The sequence below is a fragment of the Euleptes europaea genome, chromosome 10 (assembly GCF_029931775.1).
Source record: "Euleptes europaea isolate rEulEur1 chromosome 10, rEulEur1.hap1, whole genome shotgun sequence".
Lineage (NCBI taxonomy): Eukaryota > Metazoa > Chordata > Lepidosauria > Squamata > Sphaerodactylidae > Euleptes > Euleptes europaea.
Window position 1 is genome coordinate 41,533,666 of NC_079321.1, and position 14,416 is coordinate 41,548,081.

The 14,416-nt window shown below is 43.1% G+C and overlaps 1 protein-coding gene across 5 annotated transcripts in view; it reads right to left on the minus strand.

Moving 5' to 3' along the window:
- Positions 1 to 14,416, minus strand: part of KHDRBS2 (KH RNA binding domain containing, signal transduction associated 2) — a 430,380-nt gene that overhangs the window by 391,264 nt on the left and 24,700 nt on the right. The window lies entirely within an intron of this gene.

Below are 14,416 nucleotides of genomic sequence, written 5' to 3' on the forward strand. Positions count from 1 at the left end.
GATATCTGTGACCTGAATACATTCCTTTCAGGAAATCTGAAGGGGAATTTCATTTTTGTATATACAGTTGTGAAATAGTGCCCCCCCCTCAGTGTATTTCTGGGAGATCCTCTGCTTGTTAACTTGAGAACTGATCTATGAGGTAGTACAAACATGGAGGAGGGCATGCAAAACTGTGGAAGGGGAAACAATTTGTGTCATGGGTGAGCTTTCTGGGGCTTCCTCAGATGACGAAGACCTTGAAGGAGAAGGCTATGAAAGAGAGGGGTGAGCAGACTGAGCAGCCTCAGATAGACAGGTCCTCCCCCCAATCCAATCTCTGCCTCCAGGACTCTTAAGATCCCAGGGCTTTAGGCTTTCCTTCTCCTTTGGCTTTCCTTTAGCTGACTCAATTGTTTTTGATATTGGTTCTTCTTGGACATAGTCATCATCAGTATGCTTTTTGAGGTTTTTCTTTTATACAATTTACAAAGACATATTTTTCTGCATAACTGACAAGTTCCCAGAGCCCCCTACCTTCTTTTTGGTTGGACCTGTTTTTCTGCTCTCATGATTGGTATGGGGGCCAGCTATTTTACTATGACACAGTGGCAGCTGGTATCCATGGGGGATAGGGTTGCCAAGTCCCTCTTTGCCATCAGTGGGAGATTTTGGGGGCGGAGCCTGAGGAGGGCAGGGTTTGGGGAGGGGAGGGACTTCAATCCCATAGAGTCCAATGGCCAATGTGGCCATTTTCTCCAGGTGAACTGATCTCTATCGGCTAGAGATCAGTTGTAATAGCAGGAGATCTTCTGCTACTGCCTTGAGGTTAAGCAACCAAAACAAACACCTCTGTACCACTACCAAAGGTAAGGAAATGAGTACCGGAAAGGCTGATGATCTCAAGTCAATCACAATCTTAAATCAATCACAAAATTATAACAACAAGGTGTATTAGGTACAGTGAAAGACAAACAACACACAAATCTATATACAATCCTATGTTAACAATCCTAAAGGGTACAAGTCTCAAAGGTTCATCTATGAGTAGTCTTCATAGAAGAATGACGAGGGAATGTAATAAATAGTCCCTGGAGGTTGGCAACTCTAACGGGGGATGGTAGGGTGGAGTACAGTGTGGCCAACAGTGGGTGCAGCCAAATAATTCTGGTTTTGTCCTAGGACTGCCAGCCTCCAGGTGGTAGCTGGAGATCTCCTGATATTATAACTGATCTCCAGGAAACAGAGATCAGTTCCCCTGGAGAAAATGTCTGCTTTGGAAGGTGGGCTGTATGGCATTATATCCCACTTCACTCCCTCCCCTCCCTTCCCCAAACTCCTCCTCCCCAAACTCTGAGAAGGGAGTGTCTGTAGGCACTTACAAGCGGGCCCTGCCCACAATTCAGCTAAGCCTCACAGTAAAACTTGGTTTTCTAACATCAAGGTGAGGCTTCAGACAGACAGCCATTCCCTATGCCATTGGAGCTGAGCTGTCTTATCCACTCCTGGGATTCTGCAGGTGACTATGGGGTCTCTGCCAATAGACAAATGTCTTCAGTGGGTTCCTTGGTAGTCCCAGCCTCTGGCCATGACTTCTGCTCATGGGCCACCTTGGCTTCTGGCTCGGCAGCTACAGCTGTCTGTCTCCTCAGGGCCCTTGGGCGTCAGAGGGTCCAGCAACTTCAGGGTGTCCCAGAACTTTGACTCCTTAGGGACAGGCACCATGTCATCCTCATCCTGCGAGGCATCATGTCATCCTCATCCTTATCAGGCCCAACCCTCACAATGAGCCTGTGAGATAGGTTAGGAAGTTTCTTAATATGACACATGGATCATTACATCCTGCTGGCTATTAGCTACAGTGATCTAATCCAGATTGCTATTCAGATAGAGCAATCATACAGGAAAACTACCACTAATGCACCGCCTGTGATGCATTGTCATTCACCAAACTTACATCTGTCTCAGGATATAGATTTCTGGCCAAAACGATGCTAAATGGGATGAGCACCCTTGAACTCTTTTGTCCTACATCCTGGCTAAACAAATCTGTACAAAGCAACTTTTTAAAAGTGTGCTTGCCTAGTGCAGGAAACGGTGCTGCCCTTTGTTTTCTGTCAAAGTGTCTGATCCCACAGCCCTTCCAATTCTTATTGTATGGAGTGTTTTTGTGTGTGCGCCTTTTGTCCTCTCTCGCTACAGCCTCCTCGTCCCTTTCCACTAGCATGCGGCTCAAGGTTAAATGAAAACTGAAGGCCAAGTATAATAAAAAGGGGAAACCCAAGAGATAAAGTTAATGGCCCACCGCACTGATATGGATCCAGTTCCCACAGCTCTCCCCAGTCTCTGTGAAATGAACTAGAGCTCCAGCTGGAGACCTGGTATTGCTGCTGCCCGTCTGCTTTGAGCTGGAAGAGTAATAGAGTATTTGCTAATAAAACACCTTTCCTTAAAGAACAATATCTTTTCAACCCTGTTAGCAAGTCTCAGAAAGGCAACATCAGAGAGAAAGAGAGAGTGCTCTCCAACTCATCACCTTTGTAGAAAGAGCGGCCAATTTTTATACAACAATAAGAGATGAGCGTCAGGAACAGGTGTCACACACAGAGATTCTCAACTCAATAAAATGTGCTGCTGTCAAACCCCAGCCTACACAAACTCTTCTCCGATTCTGCAGGAGGTAAGATCATTCCAGAGTGAGTCGCAGACAGTGGGATGGAGGAATTGGGAAGTGTCACCGGCTGTGGTCAAATTGTTTTTTTTTAAAATATTTTTATTATTTTTATAACATAAAACAAAACAGAGAAGAAAAATACAAACCGATACCTTCAACATACAAAATAAAACTTCATTATATAATAGAATACAAATATTCAAGGTATCATAAAAACCCACCACCCACCTTAACAAGTGTCCCATCACCACCGTGACAGACTTCCGGAGATGTGTCTAAGCAGTTTAAAATTAAACAGATTATCAACAGTTCAATTTTCTAATTTGCATCTATAACTCGTTCACTATAGTAGTAAAATTCATTTTTGCCATTTTGTCCCAATATGCAAAGCCCTTTGACCATGTTGTTTTAAATTCTTCCAGATCTTTCCCATTAAGGGAGTCTGTTAGTTTGGCCATTGGCATATATATCCATAATTTTAGGGCTGTTGAAAAAAAAATTTTAGGCCGGTTTGGATTCGGCCGAACCCAGCCCGACTTGGGTCCGGTTCGGCCGAATTCCGAACCCCCCTGTTCGGGAAAGCGGACAGTGGGTCTTTAAAGTGTTCCATGCTGCCTGCCCAGGCAGCACGGAGCACTTTAAACTTTAAACTTTAGACCCTGCCCAACAGCTGAGCGTCGGGACCAGGCAGCAGAGCAGATTGTTAATTAACGGTATATTATCACCGCAGATAGAAATTTAGAAGGGAACCATGCAAGGATGCCGCTTGAACCCTTATTGTTTATTTTACTTTTAGAAGTTTTACTTAAAAAGATAAGACAGAATGATAATTTAGTAGGTATTAGATTTGGGAGAAATCATTATAAGGTTAAAGCGTATGCAGATGATTTAGTATGTTTTTTGACTAATCCTAATTGTCAAATTGAAAACTGGAATAGTATTGTGGAGGTATATGGAAAGCTTGCAACCAACTCCCATATCCATAAATTACAAAAAAAAATTTCATAAACCTCCAACTAACATTATCAAACACTTTCTCTCCTTAGTTGTTGAGTAGTCTGCTGCATTTGCAATTGTTTGGAGTCCTTAAGAAACTCTTTAGGATGCTTTTCTTTCTTTTCTTTATCCCCCATTAGACCTGAATTGGCTGCAATTTGTAATCCACAAAGAGAGGGTGGTGGTGGTTATAACAGTTCAGTAAATCAACATGGGATTCTGCTTGAAAACCTGGAGTTTATTACTTGTTTTGTAATCCAGACCTTAGAGAATAGTTCAGAGTAGTCGCCTTCTTTTAAATCTATATCATGCCAACATTAATCCACCCACAGATCTGGTTATGAATAGTTTCAGTGGTTGGCTCTGCTGGATTTTAAACTGTGCAACAGCTGGCAAAAAGCCAAGTTTCACTTCAACTCTCGTTAGTAGAGTTATAGTAAAAAAAGAAAAGTTTTTTTTCCAGAAAATAACTGCTAGACACCTCAGTTATGCAATTTAGTAAATTTCATTAGAGATTGTACTTGCTTCGTTTCAAATCGGGCAAGTCTCCGCTGCTCGTCCCGGCTGCCGATAGGGAGAACAATGGCACCCGCTCCACAGCTGCAATCCGTCCAAGCTCTCTCCGTCGATTCCTCGGCAAAGAGAGCTTCTAGGATGGTGCGCTCGCCTGTGCCGATTCTGCACCCCCTCTTTCACTGAGGGGTGCCACTCGCTTTAAGGGGGCAGTTCTTTTCACACACACCCAGCAGCCCTTAGCCGGAGCGTCCCGCGGCGATTCTCCTCCGACCCGGAAGTCTGCAATCAAATTGTAACACATTTGTTTCTGGGGCCTGGCCCTACAAGAGTTCCCGATCCAGCTATTGAAACAACCAGGCACCAACAAAGAAGTTATCCACATGCATCTCATTCTGTCTATGCTGTGGACACATTATGGCTTGCAAGGGTTTAAAAAATGTGGCCCTTTTCATCTTCTGTTGTTAGCAGGTTTGTAATTCAGGGATTTGCTGCAGTTTTCCATTGTGTTGCAAAATGCCTATACAGAAATAGCAATTGCAACTTTTAACATTCCATAGCACCATTTGTTCCATGCTATTCTACATGGCAGTAACCACAGAGAACTCATTTCGTACTTTATTTTTTGCACTCACAGCAAAAATAAAAATCAGAGTCCCGTCTTATTCCCACTCTCCGTATAATTCTGCGGAGGGGCGTGGATTGTTTACCCCATAACTAGCACAATCTTGTGGCAAAAAAAAAGTACAATGATTATCTGATGGGCGTATACTTAACAACAGAAGCTACTTGAGGCTGCTATGGGGCCCACATGGGAATCCACCTGTTTTTGTTTTTGTTTTTAAAAAACTTGCTTGCTCCTTCTAAACTTCAAAGCTACAAGGTGTGTCTCCAGAATATCTTCTGATTCAGCTGAGAACTGCATTCTGTGATCCCTTAGGGCCAAGCTATATGTAACATTTTACACCAGTTCCCACTGGAAACTGGCAGCCATATTGCAGCTGTGAGTCACCAGGGGCAACTGTGTAAAAGCACCCCAGAAGCCCTGTTCAGATCAAGACCGCAGCATCAAGGGATGAGATGCTCCTGCATCACCCCTCCCCCAACACACAACATAGAGACAACATAGCCTAGGGGTGTTATTTGCCTTGTTGGTGGGCCACTCTTGTCATTGGCCTGACCAGTTCTGACCATTCTTCTTTACTTCCCCTATATCAGGCTTTCCTTTCTCCAAATCCAGGGATGGAATAGGAAGTTAAAATGTGCCAGGAGCATGGAAGGCTGAGTGGCCCCTGCAGCACTGTGAGCTAGCACTATAAAGGCCACACAGCTCAGACCTGGTCAACAGAACCAGCAGTTCACAAGTTTCCCATTCTGCTGCCACTAACTGACATTGATCATCCCTGCTGCTGAAATGCCTGAGCCAAGCAAGTCCTACAGCTGTTGGGGCTTGGTTCTACTTGTTCCTGCCCACCAGTATCCCTCTAAGACAGTGGCCTGCCAAGAACTTCCCCAGTAAGTTAAATGGCCTAGCTATGAGGTTCCACTTTTCTCTCTCTTTCTTTTTTCTTGTATTCGTGTATTTAAAATATTTATACCTCACCTTTCCATTTGACTCAAGGTAGCTTTGAATTCCAAAGATTAAGAACATATAAAATACAGTGAAACCCCATTTACCCCCTCTCCTGCAGCTCAAACTCCATTAAAAGCCCTATCAAATAAAATGGCCACAAAGCACCTCCTAAAAACTTCTAAAGACAGGGCACTCCTCCCCTCTTCAGGAAACCCATTCCAGAAGTTGGGAAAACAACAGAAAAGGAACCGACTCTAGTGGATGCCAAACAGGCCACCTTAAAAGGGTAACAAGTAGAAGGTGGCAACGAGAAGAATGTAGGTTACAAACAAGGATTTATGAGGAAAGACAGTCCTTCACATATTGTTGTACACAAGCTCACCATACCACTCTTCAGAGAAACCTTGGGCTCCTCCCAAACGGAAGCAACCTGTAGTTGTTAGGGTTGCCAGCTCTGGGTTGGGAAATACCTGGAGATTTTGGGGATTGTGCATGAGGAGGGTGTGGTTTGGAGAGGGAAGGGATTTCAATGTCATAGAGTCCAATTGCCAAAACAGCCATTTTCTCCAGGGGAACTGATTTCTATCGCCTGGAGATCAGTTGTAATAGCGGGAGATCTCTAGCCACTACCTGGAGGTTGGCAGCCCTAGTAATTGTGTATGCTTATTTCATTCCCTGTTAGGTTACCCTTGCCACTACCTTTCCTCCCTTGTCACATGTTTTGTGTTTCCTGTCTTCTCTTAAAATGTAGATTGTAAGCCCCTGGGCAGGTACTTGCCCTTTTGGCTTACATTGTTTTTAAAGCACCATGTGAATGGATGGTTCTATATGAATAATAACCAGTAACCAATGATGAGTGGATGTGCTGTACTTTTAAGCCTTTGTTGCTCCCAGAATTACTAAGAGATCACCTTTGCTTTCGTTCACTTGGTGTCTTCATAAGCAGAGGCAAAATAGCATCACTTACCATACAACACATTAGTAAACATTGTGCGCACACAATCTTATGTTAACTTCCATGTCTGTATTCACAAATGTCTTTTGTGGCCTTGTAAAAGAACAAATACTACCCACTTGGTATTTTTCTGATTTGTTCTCTGGCAGGGATCTTGCCTGCTTCTTTTAGGATAGCATTTACCCCACCTACTTCAACCTCTCCTCTTCAGTGACCTGAGTTCCCCGCATCCTTTCATCTTTATTCAAATCCTGGAGTGACTAAAAAAAAACCACGACATTGCTTTGAAACTCAACCTTCTCTCTTTGAAGTTTTAAATTTGTACATTTTAAGAGCTGCAGCATAGTGTATCATAACCCAGATTGAGAATACATAAAACCTGTTCCGCTTCTTCAAAAGGATGAAAATGAGAGGAGCATAACCTGGGAATTAATATACTTTGCATCATAAGCCACTTATGTAAGTTCTCACTCATGAAGATTAATATTTCTCACTCATGTAATTCTGGCACAGTAAAAAACTCATATACCTTAGGCTAAACAGTAACACACACAATAACCTCAGTACATATGTACTCATTTGCTAACCTACAAAGATCTTAAATCTAAAAGCACAACAGGTACCATGAAAATAACAAGCAAAGTGAAGGTAGTTTGAGGGGACCAAGCATTGTAGTTCAGTTGCTTATGATCTCAAGGCATCACTCTGGCTCTCTTTGGCCTCTCACATGGTGAAGCTGCCCTTACTGTACCTGCAAAGCAATACCAGCATGAAGAAGTAGTAAGTAAAGTTGGGTTTTCCAATGTGACTGGTTGCTATGGGCAACCATACAGGTGCACCTACCACCTGGCACTTGTTTGTCTGCAACTACCCATCAAGTGAAAGAGCGAAATTATAGCAATGTACTAATATTCCTCTTTTAAAATTACAATTTGATTGCAAATTGCAAACAATACACTCAAACATGTAGGGGGAAAGGTACATTTTAAAAAAATCGAGCACACCGAACTGTTCTAAATTGTATTCTAAGGTTTCCCATAAGAATGTTCTTCCCCTATGTTCCCACTGCTTTCACTGTCCTCTGTCCATCCAACCCATGTGACATAACAAAAATTAATTGACAAAAGTACTGCTTATATAAACCAAAGCGATTGCGCCACTTCCGGTTTATATAAACAAATATATATGTGACTTGCTTGTGCTACCTGTAGTCATTAGGGTTTCCAGCTCCAGGTTGGGAAATATCTGGAGATTTTGAGAGTGGAGCCTGAGGAGGGCGGGGTTTGGAGAGGGGAGGAACTTCAGGGCCATAGAGTTCAATTACCAAAGCAGCCATTTTCTCCAGGTGAACTGATCTCTATCAGCTGGAGATCAGTTGTAATAGCAGGAGATCTCCAGCCACCACCTGGAGGTTGGCAACCCTAGTACTCATGCATATCATTAATGACCCTATGACCTTAAGGCCAGCAATGTCTCACACCATTTCTTGATGTCCTCATGAAAAGGCAAGAAGCTTCTCACTTCCTAGAATAATGTGGATTGACAACTAATGAATTTAGTAACCATCTGTTTGTGTGTGTTTGTGTATACAGATTGTAAATGACAACAAAACAGGAAAAAAATGTTGAAGTTGCACAACAGCTATAGCAGGCCTGAAGTGCAAAAGACACCCAGGAATTTTACAAGACGGATGTACTTCGGGGGTGGGTGGAGTCCCCGTCTTTGGAGATCTTTAAGCAGAGGTTGGATGGCCATCTGTCGGGAGCGCTTTGATTGTGGGATCCTGCATGGCAGGGGGTTGGACTGGATGGCTCTTGTGGTCTCTTCCAACCTTGTGTGATTTTGTGATTTACTCGATATGCTGTTAATATATTCCATATCGTTGACATATAACATAAAAGAAAAACTAAGATGTACAATTTTTGTTTTTTTCCAACAATTAACTGATGGTATTGTTTCTTCCCATCATAAATGGCCACCTCATTCACAATATTCATATTTTCATGCCTTAAAGTGTCTGATGACTCGTACCTGGCACCATCCAAAATGTTACATTTCTGGGGCTATTATGGGACACTAGACAGACCATCTGTCTGCCTACATGACATATTACTGAAGTGGCACACAACCAAGTACATGATCCAAGTAGTAACATTTACCAGTGGAGGTGGCTGTAATTGGATTTTTTTAGGAAGAAAGAGGTTTGTTATCAAGACAAATTGAAAGGTTTGTTCATTCAATCAATTAAATTATTGGCTTTGAGTTTTCGATACTGTTAACTTTCCTGAATTCTAGGGCAGTATACAGTTAGGGTAGTATACAGTTAGACAGGTTTTGGCTCAGTGGTAGAGCATCTGCTTTTGTATGCAGGTCCTAAGTAGGTTCAATCCCCAGCATTTCCAGTTAAAAGGTTCAGGTGGTAGGTGATGTGAAAGATCTCTGCTTGAGACCCTTTCTGAGGAGACATTACTCTCCTTGGTAGAGCTGTGATATGACTCGTTATAAGACAGTATCATGTGTTGGATCAAAGTGTTGGAGCCATTGAATCCATGTGTTGGATCAGAGTGTTGGATCCATTGAAGGAGCTTTTTCACTCCATTGAAGGAGAATATTTGGGGGTGATTTTATCCTCCACCACTCTTTTTTGCTGCAGCTTCCTTCCTGCCACATTGGTATCAAAGGTCCTTTGATCAGCCTTCAGCAATAAGACAAACAATTGGGTGTAAAGTGCCCTCAAGTCACAACTGACTTAGGGCGACCCGTCATGTGGTTTTCAAGGCAAGAGACAAACACAGGTGGTTTGCCAGTGGCTGCCTTTAGTGACCCTGGCTTTTGTTGGTGTTCTCTCATCCAACTACTGACCAGGACCAACCCTGCTTAGATTCTAAGATCTGATGAGATCGAGCTAGCTTGGGCCATCCAGGTTATGACAATAAACAATTAAAACTCCTTTTTAAGATCTTTGCAAATATTTGAAAGCTACTAATCAAGGAGAAACAATAATGTAGGTGGCAATGCAAACTGAGGTGAAGATCAGAACTATAATGATAAAAAGTAGAGTTTAAATTTAACATGAAAACAAATCTGGACAGACAAGAATCCAGTCTCATACATGAGCAAAAGAAACACATTTAGCTTGATTGGGGGGGGGAATCTTTTCAAATAACGAGCCTACCCCCCCCCCCGACACATGAATTGAGTTTTGCGAAACGTCTGAATGCATGCTTTAACAGAGAAATAGATTTGGTTTGAATTGTCTGATATCTAAACTGGGAAGGTATCTCTGTAGAATCTTGCAGAAGGTGCTGAAAAATCTGCCACTGTCTTCCCACACAGTCTCTGAGGAAAAATAAGGCAGAAGCAGCTCTAGCATTATGAATACACTTGAGGTAAACTGAATAAGCAAAACCTTTTATATCTATAAAACATAAAACCAAAAGAAAAAGTAAACTGTAATCAAGAGCTCAGTTGAATCCAGGGCATGTCTCTGTGGCTTTGGCAAAGCCATAACATCAACCCTCCAACTGAAAAGCAGTTGGTTTTTCAAGCAGGATGCTCCATATTGTACTGCAATATACTGGCTGCTGCTTGTTTGAAATGTTCCAGTATTTCCACCCACACATCCCCCAAACTATTCCAGAGCATATTAGAAGAGACGACTAAGTGCTCCTGCTTAGCATCATAAACTCTGCCACAGCACGGCAAAGTTATCTTATGTCTGTGCACAGATGTTGCAATGAGATTAGGCAATTATGCTCTTCATGGTAGATTTGATCATAGTCATGTATGTGTCTGGATTCAGCTGTTCCAAATGAATGGATCAAAAATGTTCTTCTTCTTGGGTGTATAACAATCAGCTGAAAGCAAGGCACATTTCTTAAACTGGATGTCACCGTTTAACAGTTTCGTTTCAGTGCTGCATTTGAAAAGCAGCTGTTTTTATTTTTTTAGCCCTGTATCTGATTCATGGCCCTGACCTGGATGGCCCAGGCTAGCCTGATCTCGTCAGATCTCAGAAGCTAAGCAGGGTCAGCCCTGGTTAGTATTTGGACAGGAGACCACCAAGGATTACCAGGAAGGCACTGCTGTGCAGAGGAAGGCACTGGCAAACCACCTCTGTTAGTCTCTTGCCATGAAAACCCCAAAAGGGGTTGCCATAAGTCAGCTGCGACTTGACAGCACTTTACACACATCTGATTCACACCTCTGGAAGAAAGGGGAGGAAAGGGGTATTCATGGAGGAAAGGGGTTCATGGAGGAAAGGGGTATTCATGGCTACTAGTTAAAATGGATACTAGTCATGATGCATACCTATTCTCTCCATGATCAGAGGAGCATGCCTATTATCTTAGGTGCTGTGGAACACAGGCCGGATGGGGCTGCTGCAGTCGTCTTGTTTGTGGCCTTCCTAGAGGCACCTGGTTGGCCACTGTGTGAACAGACTGCTGGACTTGATGGGCCTTGGTCTGATCCAGCAGGGCTTTTCTTATGTTCTTATGTTCTGTCTTTATCATATGCTGTATACAAGTACGGCAAAATAAATGTGAACAAAAAATGGTAATATGAATTGGCCTTCAGTTCTTAAAAGTTGTTGATTATCACTTGGTGGCCACGTGAGATACTACTAGTGAAGGTGCCACCAAAGTGCCACACACATGCGCACAAGCGATCACCACAGTGACATCTAGATGCCAGATGTTGGGGGGGGGGGCAGTACAAGGGTTTGCAATAAATGGGATGCTGGGCTTCACAGAATGATGTGCAAATAAATTCTTTATGTTGTTTACATTAGCCTAGGGCTGTATTCAGATGTCACAACAAGCTCCAGTACAGCAAAGATGTGCATGAACACTGTTTGTTTCTGTGCTCACACATGTGCCTCACTCCTTCTCCCACCCTTCTTGCATGAACCATGATTAACAGCTCATTCCTGAAGGGAGGGCTGAAACTCCTGAGGTGCCGGTGTGACCCCGCACCAGCGTAGGCGCCACCTTATCATGGAAGAAGGTGGCACCTACACTGGTGAGGTGGCAAACACTCTGGCGTCCAGGAACTGCGGAGCTCCACTGGCCTCCCACCAGCGCAATCACACTGGCAGGGATTTTCTGGAAGGGAAAGCCTGCGCTGGTCGAGGGGGGGCGTTCCTGGGGCGTTGCAAGGGGCAGAGCTGACATTAGTCAGTTTCCTGACCCCTTTTGCCCTGAAAATGCACCCTTAAGCAGCGCCATTGTTCGCCAACTTTTTGGGTGGATGAACCCTGTTGCTTTCTATGGGGGCGTTTCCCCCTTTTTCATTTTAAAAGTACTTTTATTTTCCTTGCAGCGGCCGGGAAGCCTCAGTGGAGGCGTTGTGGCTGCGCTGCTCCTGGGCACTGCCTAACTGCCCCCTCCTTCAGGAATGGGGTGCCCAGATTCCTGGTTTGAAACAAACCCTGACTCCCTGTGACATATGAATGATGTTACCCTGTTGAAGCAGAGGTTATTAACTCACAATTTGGGATTGTAAACCACAGTTTAATCCAAGTACATAGGCCCCAGTTTGTGGGAAATAAACAAACTCCAGTTAACCCAAGGTCCCATATTTGTATGTCACGGGAAACAGTTTGTCTCAGACCAGGATTCCTTAACTGCATTTCACCTGAGAGGGGAGGGGGAAGGAATGAGGGACATGCACAAGCATGGCAATGAACTATGTTTATATACATTTCTGCTTATTCCCAGCGAAGAGTATCATATGTGAGCTGGAAGGTTCCTAGTTTAAATCTTGTCTCCGTGGTGAACTCACTAATGGGCCTTAAGAAAGACAGTCCCTCAGCCTCAGCACCCACAGCTCCAATGTTAGGATAATAGTACCAGTTTATTTTAAAGGCTGTAGTACTGCCAATCCTCTCTATACATTCTAAGTTTTTTAATAAGATCATTTTAGGACACAAAATATAGAATGTGCTTTTGTCAAATGCTGAAGCAGGGATGTCATTTATTCACAAATATCTAACAGGAGAGCTGTTCCTTCCCTAAACAGAGTGCCTAAGAGTCTCCTTCAGCAGCAAGTTGTGTTTTATTTCTGAATTTCTTCCTTCCAAGTCTAAAGAGACTGACAGAGTCCATTCCATAATGCAGTTCAAAGAAATACTGGAGTAATAAATTTAGCCATGAAGAAGAAGGGATCTGACAGATACTGGAAAGGTAAATTTAATAATGGGTGATGTATCTTCATTGCGATCAATATTATTCAGATGGCTCTATAATATAGCATCATGTTTCCCCTGGTGACTTGCTTCTGAGCACAAAGCAGGATTGTTAGCTTTATGATGTTTTGGCTCCTGTCGCTGTTACTGTAAATTTGTCGTCGTAGCCTACCAGTAATCCCAATTTACTCGTTCAGCAGTTGCTAGATTTGTTATTCTATTAGATTGGATGGGGCAGGGAAAAGAAGCCGAAGCATTTTGAAAATGTGGGAAATCATCTCTGTTCCATGCCTTTTAACTCATTTCCTTTCTTCTCTTAAGGGATGAATTATTTATACCATGCCCTAATGTACTATATTTATTTTATGCCCAGAAGATCACTGGTCGGAATAGACCAAGTCTGCATTATTTTATTATCCTTAGAAGTATTGACAGGCCAGCAAATTGTAATTTGAGAGCCTTGCTGATAGACTTTAAAAAAAATCCAGATAATCCTAGCTTGTTCTGTGTTTTTATGTGTATCCATTTTGTTGATGATGCAGCAAACACCATTTCCTTTTGTGTTTCTCTTGTCTATACAAGGCAGGGGAGGAATATCTTGGTCCAGCTGTAAGAGATTAGTGCTGAGCTTTTGCTCCTCCTTGGTTGCAAGTATTTAACCAAGGCATGGCCAGAGCCTGAACGTGACTTGAAGGACAAGAACCTAAGTCTATTGTGGTGGTTAGAGTGTCAAAGTATCATCTGGGAGACCCAAGTTCAAATCCCCACTCTGCCATGGAAGCTTGTTGGGTGATCTTCAGCCAGTCACACACTCTCAGCCTACCTCACAGGATAGGATCAAAGGGTGGGAAGGAGAACAATGTTCGCCACTTGGGTCCCATTGGGGAGAAAAGTGGGGTATAAACAAACAAACCACACATGGATGTTATCCCTTAGCCTGCAGCCCTGAGTGACCCAGCCTAGTGGATTCAAGAGGAGCCGGGGAGGTAGAGTTGTGCTTTGGGAGCAGGCATCAATAATTAAAGGGTTTCCATACGGGTAAACGAAATGATAGTTTGGCTGTAAATTTTTGCAAGATTTAATTATTTATTTTATTTCCCACACTTCAGTAAATAAAAGGTCAGTGTTGAGACCCAAAATAGTGTAACAGTTAGAGCACTAGACTAAGATCTGGGGGACCCAGGCTTGAATTTCTGCTCTGCCTTGGAAGTTCACTGGCTGAAGTTCACTCTATCAGCCTAATCTACCTCACAGGATGGTGGCTGTGAAAAAAAATGGAGGAGGGAAGAGCAATGTTGTAAGCTGTTTTGGATCCCACTGGGTGTAAATAGTTCAATCAATAAATAAAATAGGGAAAATCCCAAGGGAGGTGGGGCAATATGGCGACTGGTTAGAGCCTCTCTATGAAGGGAGCTTTCTAAGTTATCCTAATTTCATGGGTCTGAGTGACCTGGCAACCTCCTAACTAAAAGAGATTCTTGTCTACAAGTGTAGGAGGATAAGAAGTTTATTTTCTTGGGCTTCTGTCTCTGATCTGTT